We start from the raw sequence: 12,399 nt of genomic DNA on the forward strand, positions 1-12,399 counted from the left end.
TATTGAGATATCGGGGTGTCAGGTTGGGTCTTCCAGGTATTTATGGAGATATCGGGGTGTCAGGTTGGGTCTTCCAGGTATTTATGGAGATATCGGGGTGTCAGGCTTGGTCTTCCAGGTATTTATGGAGATATCGGGGTGTCAGGCTTGGTCTTCCAGGTATTTATGGAGATATCGGGGTGTCAGGTTGGGTCTTCCAGGTATTTATGGAGATATCGGGGTGTCAGGCTTGGTCTTCCAGGTATTTATGGAGATATCGGGGTGTCAGGCTTGGTCTTCCAGGTATTTATGGAGATATCGGGGTGTCAGGCTTGGTCTTCCAGGTATTTATGGAGATATCGGGGTGTCAGGTTGGGTCTTCCAGGTATTTATGGAGATATTGAGGTGTCAGGCTTGGTCTTCCAGGTATTTATGGAGATATCGGGGTGTCAGGTTGGGTCTTCCAGGTATTTATGGAGATATCGGGGTGTCAGGTTGGGTCTTCCAGGTATTTATGGAGATATCGGGGTGTCAGGTTTGGTCTTCCAGGTATTTATGGAGATATCGGGGTGTCAGGTTGGGTCTTCCAGGTATTTATGGAGATATCGGGGTGTCAGGTTTGGTCTTCCAGGTATTTATGGAGATATCGGGGTGTCAGGTTGGGTCTTCCAGGTATTTATGGAGATATCGGGGTGTCAGGCTGGGTCTTCCAGGTATTTATGGAGATATCGGGGTGTCAGGCTTGGTCTTCCAGGTATTTATGGAGATATCGGGGTGTCAGGTTGGGTCTTCCAGGTATTTATGGAGATATCGGGGTGTCAGGCTTGGTCTTCCAGGTATTTATGGAGATATCGGGGTGTCAGGCTTGGTCTTCCAGGTATTTATGGAGATATCGGGGTGTCAGGCTTGGTCTTCCAGGTATTTATGGAGATATCGGGGTGTCAGGTTGGGTCTTCCAGGTATTTATGGAGATATCGGGGTGTCAGGTTGGGTCTTCCAGGTATTTATGGAGATATTGAGGTGTCAGGCTTGGTCTTCCAGGTATTTATGGAGATATCGGGGTGTCAGGTTGGGTCTTCCAGGTATTTATGGAGATATCGGGGTGTCAGGTTGGGTCTTCCAGGTATTTATGGAGATATCGGGGTGTCAGGCTTGGTCTTCCAGGTATTGAGATATTGGGGTGTCAGGCTTGGTCTTCCAGGTATTTATGGAGATATCGGGGTGTCAGGCTTGGTCTTCCAGGTATTTATGGAGATATCGGGGTGTCAGGCTTGGTCTTCCAGGTATTGAGATATCGGGGTGTCAGGCTTGGTCTTCCAGGTATTTATGGAGATATCGAGGTGTCAGGCTTGGTCTTCCAGGTATTGAGATATCGGGGTGTCAGGCTTGGTCTTCCAGGTATTTATGGTGATATCGAGGTGTCAGGCTTGGTCTTCCAGGTATGGAGATATCGGGGTGTCAGGCTTGGTCTTCCAGGTATTTATGGAGATATCGGGGTGTCAGGCTTGGTCTTCCAGGTATTTATGGAGATATCGAGGTGTCAGGCTTGGCCTTCCAGGTATTTATGGAGATATCGGGGTGTCAGGCTTGGTCTTCCAGGTATTTATGGAGATATCGGGGTGTCAGGTTGGGTCTTCCAGGTATTTATGGAGATATCGGGGTGTCAGGTTGGGTCTTCCAGGTATTTATGGAGATATCGGGGTGTCAGGTTGGGTCTTCCAGGTATTTATGGAGATATCGGGGTGTCAGGTTGGGTCTTCCAGGTATTTATGGAGATATCGGGGTGTCAGGTTGGGTCTTCCAGGTATTTATGGAGATATCGAGGTGTCAGGCTTGGTCTTCCAGGTATTTATGGAGATATCGGGGTGTCAGGTTGGGTCTTCCAGGTATTTATGGAGATATCGGGGTGTCAGGTTGGGTCTTCCAGGTATTTATGGAGATATCGGGGTGTCAGGTTGGGTCTTCCAGGTATTTATGGAGATATCGAGGTGTCAGGTTGGGTCTTCCAGGTATTTATGGAGATATCGAGGTGTCAGGCTTGGTCTTCCAGGTATTTATGGAGATATCGAGGTGTCAGGCTTGGTCTTCCAGGTATTTATGGAGATATCGGGGTGTCAGGCTTGGTCTTCCAGGTATTTATGGAGATATCGGGGTGTCAGGTTGGGTCTTCCAGGTATTTATGGAGATATCGGGGTGTCAGGCTTGGTCTTCCAGGTATTTATGGAGATATCGGGGTGTCAGGCTTGGTCTTCCAGGTATTGTGATATCGGGGTGTCAGGTTGGGTCTTCCAGGTATTTATGGAGATATCGAGGTGTCAGGCTTGGTCTTCCAGGTATTGAGATATCGGGGTGTCAGGTTGGGTCTTCCAGGTATTTATGGAGATATCGGGGTGTCAGGCTTGGTCTTCCAGGTATTTATGGAGATATCGAGGTGTCAGGCTTGGTCTTCCAGGTATTTATGGAGATATCGGGGTGTCAGGCTTGGTCTTCCAGGTATTTATGGAGATATCGGGGTGTCAGGTTGGGTCTTCCAGGTATTTATGGAGATATCGGGGTGTCAGGCTTGGTCTTCCAGGTATTTATGGAGATATCGGGGTGTCAGGCTTGGTCTTCCAGGTATTGTGATATCGGGGTGTCAGGTTGGGTCTTCCAGGTATTTATGGAGATATCGAGGTGTCAGGCTTGGTCTTCCAGGTATTGAGATATCGGGGTGTCAGGTTGGGTCTTCCAGGTATTTATGGAGATATCGGGGTGTCAGGTTGGGTCTTCCAGGTATTTATGGAGATATCGGGGTGTCAGGTTGGGTCTTCCAGGTATTTATGGAGATATCGGGGTGTCAGGTTGGGTCTTCCAGGTATTTATGGAGATATCGGGGTGTCAGGTTGGGTCTTCCAGGTATTTATGGAGATATCGGGGTGTCAGGCTTGGTCTTCCAGGTATTGTGATATCGGGGTGTCAGGTTGGGTCTTCCAGGTATTTATGGAGATATCGAGGTGTCAGGCTTGGTCTTCCAGGTATTGAGATATCGGGGTGTCAGGTTGGGTCTTCCAGGTATTTATGGAGATATCGGGGTGTCAGGCTTGGTCTTCCAGGTATTGAGATATCGGGGTGTCAGGCTTGGTCTTCCAGGTATTTATGGAGATATCGGGGTGTCAGGTTTGGTCTTCCAGGTATTTATGGAGATATCGGGGTGTCAGGCTTGGTCTTCCAGGTATTGAGATATCGGGGTGTCAGGCTTGGTCTTCCAGGTATTTATGGAGATATCGGGGTGTCAGGCTTGGTCTTCCAGGTATTTATGGAGATATCGGGTGTCAGGCTTGGTCTTCTAGGTATTTATGGAGATATCGGGGTGTCAGGTTGGGTCTTCCAGGTATTTATGGAGATATCGGGGTGTCAGGCTTGGTCTTCTAGATATTTATGGAGATATCGGGGTGTCAGGTTGGGTCTTCCAGGTATTTATGGAGATATCGGGGTGTCAGGCTTGGTCTTCCAGGTATTTATGGAGATATCGGGGTGTCAGGCTTGGTCTTCCAGGTATTTATGGAGATATCGGGGTGTCAGGCTTGGTCTTCCAGGTATTTATGGAGATATCGGGGTGTCAGGCTTGGTCTTCCAGGTATTTATGGAGATATCGGGGTGTCAGGCTTGGTCTTCCAGGTATTTATGGAGATATTGGGGTGTCAGGCTTGGTCTTCTAGGTATTTATGGAGATATCGGGGTGTCAGGTTGGGTCTTCCAGGTATTTATGGAGATATCGGGGTGTCAGGCTTGGTCTTCCAGGTATTTATGGAGATATCGGGGTGTCAGGCTTGGTCTTCCAGGTATTTATGGAGATATCGAGGTGTCAGGTTGGGTCTTCCAGGTATTTATGGAGATATCGGGGTGTCAGGTTGGGTCTTCCAGGTGTTTATGGAGATATCGAGGTGTCAGGCTTGGTCTTCCAGGTATTTATGGAGATATCGGGGTGTCAGGCTTGGTCTTCCAGGTATTGAGATATCGGGTGTCAGGTTTGGTCTTCCAGGTATTGAGATATCGGGGTGTCAGGCTTGGTCTTCCAGGTATTGAGATATCGGGGTGTCAGGCTTGGTCTTCCAGGTATTGAGATATCGGGGTGTCAGGCTTGGTCTTCCAGGTATTGAGATATCGGGGTGTCAGGCTTGGTCTTCCAGGTATTTATGGAGATATCGGGGTGTCAGGTTGGGTCTTCCAGGTATTTATGGAGATATCGGGGTGTCAGGTTGGGTCTTCCAGGTATTTATGGAGATATCGAGGTGTCAGGTTTGGTCTTCCAGGTATTGAGATATCGAGGTGTCAGGCTTGGTCTTCCAGGTATTTATGGAGATATAGGGGTGTCAGGTGGGGTCTTCCTGGTATTGAGATATCGGGGTGTCAGGTTGGGTCTTCCAGGTATTTATGGAGATATCGGGGTGTCAGGTTGGGTCTTCCAGGTATTTATGGAGATATCGGGGTGTCAGGTTTGGTCTTCAAGGTATTTATGGAGATATCGGGGTTTAAGGCTTGGTCTTCCAGGTATTTATGGAGATATCGGGGTGTCAGGTTGGGTCTTCCAGGTGTCTATGGAGATATCGGGGTGTCAGGTGGGGTCTTCCAGGTGTCTATGGAGATATTGGGGTAGAATTGTCTGCCTAGTATTGGGGTGATCTATGGAGTACAAGGTGTGTATAGGACAGGTAGGTGTCCCGTAGAATGGAGTCCATACAGTCAGTATATACATTAAGTGGTGTGCGGAGAACAGGGGGGTGTTGTGGTGGGTATATATTGGGTAGGTAGGTGGGGTGGGTATATATTGGGTAGGTAGGTGGGGTGGGTATATATTGGGTAGGTGGGTGGGGTGGGTATATATTGGGTAGGTAGGTGGGGGTATATATTGGGTGGGTGGGTGGGGTGGGTATATATTGGGTAGGTGGGTGGGGTGGGTATATATTGGGTAGGTAGGTGGGGGTATATATTGGGTGGGGTGGGTATATATTGGGTAGGTGGGTGGGGTGGGTATATATTGGGTAGGTAGGTGGGGGTATATAGTGATATCCGCACTCTCCTGGTTTGGTGGATTGCAGGATGTGGACACGCTGGTAGTCTGATGGTATTATACTCTGTATATGGTAGGTAGGTGTATATATTGGGTAGGTAGGTGTATATGGTAGGTAGGTGTATACGGGTAGTCTGGCGGTGGGTTGCATTGGAGGAATACAGCCGTAGTTTGCCAAGTGTTAGAGATATATATGTGAGCTAGGAGTATATAGCAGTATACGGAGGTGGTGGTGTGTGGAGTATATAGCAGTATACGGAGGTGGTGGTGTGTGGAGTATATAGCAGTATACGGAGTTGGTGGTGTGGAGTATATAGCAGTATACGGAGGTGGTGGTGTGGAGTATATAGCAGTATACGGAGGTGGTGGTGTGGAGTATATAGCAGTATACGGAGGTGGTGGTGTGGAGTATATAGCAGTATACGGAGGTTGTGGTGTGGAGTATATAGCAGTATACGGAGGTGGTGGTGGTGTGGAGTATATAGCAGTATACGGAGGTGGTGGTGTGTGGAGTATATAGCAGTATACGGCGGTGGTGTGTGTGGAGTATATAGCAGTATACGGCGGAGGTGGTGGTGTGTGGAGTATATAGCAGTATACGGCAGAGGTGGTGGTGTGTGGAGTATATAGCAGTATACGGAGGTGGTGGTGTGTGGAGTATATAGCAGTATACGGAGGTTGTGGTGTGGAGTATATAGCAGTATACGGAGGTTGTGGTGTGGAGTATATAGCAGTATACGGAGGTGGTGGTGTGTGGAGTATATAGCAGTATACGGCGGTGGTGGTGTGGAGTATATAGCAGTATACGGCGGTGGTGGTGTGGAGTATATAGCAGTATACGGAGGTGGTGGTGTGTGGAGTATATAGCAGTATACGGAGGTGGTGGTGTGTGGAGTATATAGCAGTATACGGAGGTGGTGGTGTGGAGTATATAGCAGTATACGGAGGTGGTGGTGTGTGGAGTATATAGCAGTATACGGCGGTGGTGGTGTGGAGTATATAGCAGTATACGGCGGTGGTGGTGTGGAGTATATAGCAGTATACGGGGTGGTGGTGTGGAGTATATAGCAGTATACGGAGGTTGTGGTGTGGAGTATATAGCAGTATACGGCGGTGGTGGTGTGTGGAGTATATAGCAGTATACGGCGGTGGTGGTGTGGAGTATATAGCAGTATACGGTGGTGGTGTGGAGTATATAGCAGTATACGGCGGTGGTGGTGTGGAGTATATAGCAGTATACGGTGGTGGTGTGGAGTATATAGCAGTATACGGAGGTGGTGGTGTGGAGTATATAGCAGTATACGGAGGTGGTGGTGTGTGGAGTATATAGCAGTATACGGAGGTGGTGGTGTGTGGAGTATATAGCAGTATACGGCGGAGGTGGTGGTGTGGAGTATATAGCAGTATACGGAGGTGGTGGTGTGGAGTATATAGCAGTATACGGAGGTGGTGGTGTGGAGTATATAGCAGTATACGGAGGTGGTGGTGTGTGGAGTATATAGCAGTATACGGAGGTTGTGGTGTGTGGAGTATATAGCAGTATACGGAGGTGGTGGTGTGTGGAGTATATAGCAGTATACGGAGGTTGTGGTGTGTGGAGTATATAGCAGTATACGGAGGTGGTGGTGTGTGGAGTATATAGCAGTATACGGAGGTGGTGGTGTGTGGAGTATATAGCAGTATACGGAGGTGGTGGTGTGTGGAGTATATAGCAGTATACGGCGGTGGTGGTGTGTGGAGTATATAGCAGTATACGGCGGCGGTGGTGTGTGGAGTATATAGCAGTATACGGTGGTGGTGTGGAGTATATAGCAGTATACGGTGGTGGTGTGGAGTATATAGCAGTATACGGCGGAGGTGGTGGTGTGGAGTATATAGCAGTATACGGCGGAGGTGGTGGTGTGTGGAGTATATAGCAGTATACGGAGGTGGTGGTGTGGAGTATATAGCAGTATACGGAGGTGGTGGTGGTATGGAGTATATAGCAGTATACGGAGGTGGTGGTGGTGTGGAGTATATAGCAGTATACGGAGGTGGTGGTGTGGAGTATATAGCAGTATACGGAGGTGGTGGTGTGGAGTATATAGCAGTATACGGAGGTGGTGGTGTGTGGGAGTATATAGCAGTATACGGAGGTGGTGGTGTGGAGTATATAGCAGTATACGGAGGTGGTGTGTGGAGTATATAGCAGTATACGGCGGTGGTGGTGTGGAGTATATAGCAGTATACGGCGGTTGTGGTGTGGAGTATATAGCAGTATACGGAGGTGGGTGTGTGGAGTATATAGCAGTATACGGCGGTTGTGGTGTGGAGTATATAGCAGTATACGGAGGTGGTGTGTGGAGTATATAGCAGTATACGGTGGTGGTGTGGAGTATATAGCAGTATACGGCGGAGGTGGTGGTGTGGAGTATATAGCAGTATACGGCGGAGGTGGTGTGTGTGGAGTATATAGCAGTATACGGAGGTGTGGTGTGGAGTATATAGCAGTATACGGAGGTGGTGGTGGTGTGGAGTATATAGCAGTATACGGAGGTGGGTGGTGTGGAGTATATAGCAGTATACGGAGGTGGTGGTGTGGAGTATATAGCAGTATACGGAGGTGGTGGTGTGGAGTATATAGCAGTATACGGAGGTGGTGGTGTGTGGAGTATATAGCAGTATACGGAGGTGGTGGTGTGGAGTATATAGCAGTATACGGAGGTGGTGGTGTGGAGTATATAGCAGTATACGGAGGTGGTGTGTGGAGTATATAGCAGTATACGGAGGTGGTGGTGTGGAGTATATAGCAGTATACGGAGGTGGTGGTGTGTGGAGTATATAGCAGTATACGGCGGTGGTGGTGTGGAGTAGTTGCAGTATACGGCGGTTGTGGTGTGGAGTATATAGCAGTATACGGAGGTGGTGTGTGGAGTATATAGCAGTATACGGTGGCGGCGGCTTTGTTCAGCCTGGTTGCGGAGCGGCTTTGTTCGGAGGTCTGCAGAGCGGCCCCCCATTATCCTCTGGCTTGTGCAGGGGGGGAGGGGTGTGAATTCATCTCATTGTATATAGAATATATACTGCATCCCGTCTCCTGAGCTCCCCGGGCCCCACACCGGTGTGTTTATTGGCCCCCCGGGGGACAGCGGGGAAGGGGCACGTTGCCGGTGTGTAAGGAGCAGGAACGGGTCCAGCGGGGGATGGGGCCGGGGGTCGCGGGTGGTTTTAATTATGGCTGGCAGAAGAGATTGTTCTGTTCCTGGCGGGGTACGTGGCCTCACCGCACACTCCCTGCTAGATTGTCAGCTCTGCCGGCTCCACACACTGCCAGCTGGTGTGGGACTACAAGTCCCGGCTGTGCCTGCATGCATGGGGGGGATTCACATTGTCAGCATGTCCATCCCCCGACAGAGGAGCTCCTCACCGCCAACTGCCCTCCGAGGGGTTAACTGTACGGGGGAGGGGAGCACCAATCTGTACACCGCCCTCTACATGTATGACCAAAATGGTGCATGATGCCATCCCCAGACCCCCCCCCAACACCGGACCCCAGACCCCCCCCCCGACACCGGACCCTATACCACCACATCTACATGTACCGACACGGGACCCCAGACCACCACCCCCCCGACACCGGACCTCATACCAGCACAATCCCCCCCCCCCCCCCGACACCGGATCTCATACCAGCAACACCCCCCCAACACCGGATCTCATACCAGCAACGTTCCCCCCCCCCGCCCGCCAGAAACTGGATCTTATACCAGCAACACCCCCCCGACACTGGTTCTCATACCAGCACCCCCCCCCCCCCCCCCCCCGGACACTGGTTCTCATACCAGCACCGCCCCCCCCCCCTGGACACCGGATCTCATACCAGCACCCGCCCCCCCCCCCCGGACACCGGACCTCATACCGGCACCGCCCCCCCCCCCCCGGACACCGGACCTCATACCGGCACCGCCCCCCCTCCGGACACCGGATCTCATACCGGCACCGCCCCCCTCCGGACACCGGATCTCATACCGGCACCGCCCCCCCTCCGGACACCGGATCTCATACCGGCACCGCCCCCCCTCCGGACACCGGATCTCATACCGGCACCGCCCCCCTCCGGACACCGGATCTCATACCGGCACCGCCCCCCCTCCGGACACCGGATCTCATACCGGCACCGCCCCCCCTCCGGACACCGGATCTCATACCGGCACCGCCCCCCTCCGGACACCGGATCTCATACCGGCACCGCCCCCCCTCCGGACACCGGATCTCATACCGGCACCGCCCCCCCTCCGGACACCGGATCTCATACCGGCACCGCCCCCCCTCCGGACACCGGATCTCATACCGGCACCGCCCCCCCTCCGGACACCGGATCTCATACCGGCACCGCCCCCCCTCCGGACACCGGATCTCATACCGGCACCGCCCCCCCTCCGGACACCGGATCTCATACCGGCACCGCCCCCCCCTCCGGACACCGGATCTCATACCGGCACCGCCCCCCCCTCCGGACACCGGATCTCATACCGGCACCGCCCCCCCCTCCGGACACCGGATCTCATACCGGCACCGCCCCCCCCTCCGGACACCGGATCTCATACCGGCACCGCCCCCCCTCCGGACACCGGATCTCATACCGGCACCGCCCCCCTCCGGACACCGGATCTCATACCGGCACCGCCCCCCCCTCCGGACACCGGATCTCATACCGGCACCGCCCCCCCCTCCGGACACCGGATCTCATACCGGCACCGCCCCCCCTCCGGACACCGGATCTCATACCGGCACCGCCCCCCCCCCGGACACCGGATCTCATACCGGCACCGCCCCCCCTCCGGACACCGGATCTCATACCGGCACCGCCCCCCTCCGGACACCGGATCTCATACCGGCACCGCCCCCCCTCCGGACACCGGATCTCATACCGGCACCGCCCCCCCTCCGGACACCGGATCTCATACCGGCACCGCCCCCCCTCCGGACACCGGATCTCATACCGGCACCGCCCCCCCCCTCCGGACACCGGATCTCATACCGGCACCGCCCCCCCCCTCCGGACACCGGATCTCATACCGGCACCGCCCCCCCTCCGGACACCGGATCTCATACCGGCACCGCCCCCCTCCGGACACCGGATCTCATACCGGCACCGCCCCCCCTCCGGACACCGGATCTCATACCGGCACCGCCCCCCCCTCCGGACACCGGATCTCATACCGGCACCGCCCCCCCTCCGGACACCGGATCTCATACCGGCACCGCCCCCCCTCCGGACACCGGATCTCATACCGGCACCGCCCCCGACACCGGATCCCATACAAGCAGCCCCACCCCCCCCCCCCCCCCCCGACAGTGGATCCCATACCGCCACCACCAGGTTGGAGGGAGGGGGACGTATTAATATAACTGGCGCTGTTTCCTTCATGCCACTTATCTCTAATCCTTTACTGTGGTAATCGTGTGTGCCCCTCTGTGTTGGCACCCAGCGCGTGTGTGGGGTGTTGTGCGCTGTCCGATGTGGGCATGACCTCTGACCCTAGGGACCCCCGCCATGTGAAGGGGTGGGGATATTGTCCGGCCCCCATACTAAATGTTCTCTTTTTATGGGCAGTCTGGCTCCGCCTTGCCTGGGCCGGGGAGGAGGATTCTGGGAAGAGGGATTACATAGGAACATGGAAGGGCCACTCCACCAGAAATTGGGATTTCATTGGTTAGCACATACTGTTGAGTTAAACTCCCTGACCCCTCCCCCATCTGAAGTCTCACTCCTTTTGTTGCAGCACAGAGAAAAGATGTATTCTTGTTATAAAATGAGATAATCGGGCATGGTGGGAACCCCCTTAGACCAGTGATGGGGAACCTCGGCACCCCAGATGTTTTGGAACTACATTTCCCATGATGCTCCACTACACTGCAAAGTGCATGAGCATCATGGGAAATGTAGTTCCAAAAGATCTGGGGTGCCGAGGTTCCCCATCACTGCCTTCGACTGATCTGCCAGCATCCTCCACACACTGAGACCAATTTGGGTGGAGTTCCCCTATTGGGCTGCTCCGGCCTCCCCTCAGCCTCGCTCGTCACCAGGACATGTGTGGGGGTGGGGGGTGAACTCCGCAGTGGCCTTTGGCTGTCAGAGGTCAATTATTAATTGTCTTTCCTGCTGAGAGCCCCTCGCCGGCGGCTTCTCCCTGAGCTCCGTTATCCTTTAAACCATCGGAGGTGATGGAGTGTGAAATCTTCTCCTGCTACCGGAATCCTCATCGGCCTCCGAAATCCTTGGAGTCGGGGTGACGCGAGGCCGGCCGGGGGAAGGGGGGCCCCTGGAGTCGGGGTGACGCGAGGCCGGCCGGGGAAGGGGGGCCCCTGGAGTCGGGGTGACGCGAGGCCGGCCGGGGAAGGGGGGCCCCTGGAGTCGGGGTGACGCGAGGGCCGGCTGGGGAGGGGGAGCCCCTGGAGTCGGGGTGACGCGAGGCCGGCTGGGGAGGGGGAGCCCCTGGAGTCGGGGTGACGCGAGGCCGGCCGGGGGAGGGGAGCCCTGCAGTCGGGGTGACGCGAGGCGGCCGGGGAGGGGGAGCCCCTGGAGTCGGGGTGACGCGAGGCCGGCCGGGGAGGGGGGGCCCCTGGAGTCGGGGTGACGCGAGGCCGGCCGGGAGGGGGGGCCCTGGAGTCGGGGTGACGCGAGGCCGGCCGGGGAGGGGGGGGCCCTGGAGTCGGGGTGACGCGAGGCCGGCCGGGGAGGGGGGGGCCCTGGAGTCGGGGTGACGCGAGGCCGGCTGGGGAGGGGGAGCCCCTGGAGTCGGGGTGACGCGAGGCCGGCTGGGGAGGGGGAGCCCCTGGAGTCGGGGTGACGCGAGGCCGCCGGGGAGGGGGAGCCCCTGGAGTCGGGGTGACGCGAGGCCGGCCGGGGAGGGGGAGCCCCTGGAGTCGGGGTGACGCGAGGCCGGCCGGGGAGGGGGAGCCCCTGGAGTCGGGGTGACGCGAGGCTGGCCGGGGAGGGGAGCCCCTGGAGTCGGGGTGACGCGAGGCCGGCCGGGGAGGGGGAGCCCCTGGAGTCGGGGTGACGCGAGCCGGCCGGGGAGGGGGGGCCCCTGGAGTCGGGGTGACGCGAGGCCGGCCGGGGAGGGGGGCCCCTGGAGTCGGGGTGACGCGAGGCCGGCCGGGGAGGGGGGGGCCCCTGGAGTCGGGGTGACGCGAGGCCGGCCGGGGAGGGGGGGGCCCCTGGAGTCGGGGTGACGCGAGGCCGGCCGGGGAGGGGGGGCCCCTGGAGTCGGGGTGACGCGAGGCCGGCCGGGGAGGTGGGGGCCCCCCCGGCCGGCCTCTTGCATCACCCCGACGCCAGGGGCCCCCTCCGCCCCCGGCCGGGGGGGGGCCTCGCGTCACCCCGC

At 56.0% G+C, this 12,399-nt stretch overlaps 1 protein-coding gene across 1 annotated transcript in view; it reads left to right on the plus strand.

The window, feature by feature from the left end:
* Positions 1 to 12,399, plus strand: part of LOC143933386 (ephrin type-B receptor 2-like) — a gene marked incomplete in the record, with an annotated part of 42,099 nt that overhangs the window by 583 nt on the left and 29,117 nt on the right.

The sequence above is a fragment of the Lithobates pipiens genome, unplaced genomic scaffold (assembly GCF_037356315.1).
Source record: "Lithobates pipiens isolate NorthernLeopardFrog02 unplaced genomic scaffold, aLitPip1_a1.2 Scaffold_27, whole genome shotgun sequence".
Classification (NCBI taxonomy): domain Eukaryota; kingdom Metazoa; phylum Chordata; class Amphibia; order Anura; family Ranidae; genus Lithobates; species Lithobates pipiens.